The following is a 1408-nucleotide window of genomic DNA, read 5'->3' as shown; positions in this document are numbered from 1 at the left end:
GGTGCTATCTCAGCTCACTGCAACCTCAGCCTCCTGAGTAGCTGGGATTACAGGCGCCCGCCACTACACCCCGCTAATTTTTGTATTTTTAGTAGAGACGGGGTTTCACCATGTTGGCCAGGCTGGTCTCAAACTCCTGACCTTAAGTGATCCACCCGCCTCAGCCTCCCAAAATGCTGGAATTACAGGCATGAGCCACCGCGTCCGGCCTCAATGGATGTTTTGTGGATTGGACTGAATTAAAACTGAACCATTGGTGAGAAGCAAATTATAATGCAGGAGCACACATAAACCTTGGGTGTGGTTCAGGAGACCATGTGTTTTGGGGAGAGGAGTGAGGGTTCTGTCTCCAAAGGCTTGCTCTTGCTGGAGCCAATGGACAGTTGTCTAAGAAGGAAACGCCTATAGTGTGACCTAGAGGGGGCGCTAGAGTGTGAGCAGGTTGGGTCCTATCACCTTTGTGGGACTTGATCTGGCTTACATCAGTCCAGGGAAGACCGGATCTTGCCTGGCTACTCCCAGCTGGTGTCTGTAGCCCTTGGGGGAGTTTAAGGCCAGGAGAGGGGAGTTTCTGGCCAGCTGCTGAAATAGGGAACCCCATAACCAACATGTAAACTTGTCGGTGCCTAGAAGCAAGCAACCAAATCTGGTTCTCAGATGCCCAGGCGGAAGCCAGGAGGCCAGAGCAGCCCAGGTCTCCAGGAACAGACAAGGACCAGGCTCTTCCTTGCCTGCCCTGCTCTTCCCTGCTGATCTCTCTTGTTCTCTCAACACCTGGCTCTTTCCTGACAGTGCCTGTGTGTTGAGCACTTTAGGGCAAACACGCTTGCCATGATGGACCACCTTTCTGTGCAGATGCTGAGTGCACACCAGCTCCCACTCCCATGGCTGCTTTGCAAGGACAGTGTTAATGATCCTCACTTTGTAAACAAGGAAAACTGAAGCTCAGAAAAGAGGGATGGAGGGCGGTAAGGTCGGGCATCCTACACATATGGTGATATCATTGGACATTTTGTGTTGAAGAACGATGGAGTGTTGAACACAGAATCACAGAATTTTACTTTATTTTATTTTTTGAGATGGCGTCTCAATCTGTCACTCAGGCTGGAGTGCAGTGGCGCAATCTTGGCTCAGGGCAACCTCCACCTCCTGGGTTCAAGGGATCCTCCTGCCTCAGCCTCCCGAGTTGCTGGGATCATAGGTGTGCACTACCAGGCCTTGCTAATTGTTTTGTGTTTTTAGTGGAGACGGGGTTTCACCATGTTGGCCAGGCTGGTCTCAAACTCCCGACCTCAAGCGATCTGCCCACCTTGGCCTCGCAAAGTACTGGGATTACAGGCATGAGCCACTGTGCCTGACCAAGAATTTTAGAATCATAAAATCCAGGAGTCCCGGACTCCCAGGTTAC

Source organism: Papio anubis, chromosome 16, assembly GCF_008728515.1.
Source record: "Papio anubis isolate 15944 chromosome 16, Panubis1.0, whole genome shotgun sequence".
In the NCBI taxonomy this organism is placed as follows: Eukaryota; Metazoa; Chordata; class Mammalia; order Primates; family Cercopithecidae; genus Papio; species Papio anubis.
The sequence above is the reverse complement of the archived record's forward strand: the minus strand, read 5'-3'. Positions refer to the sequence as shown.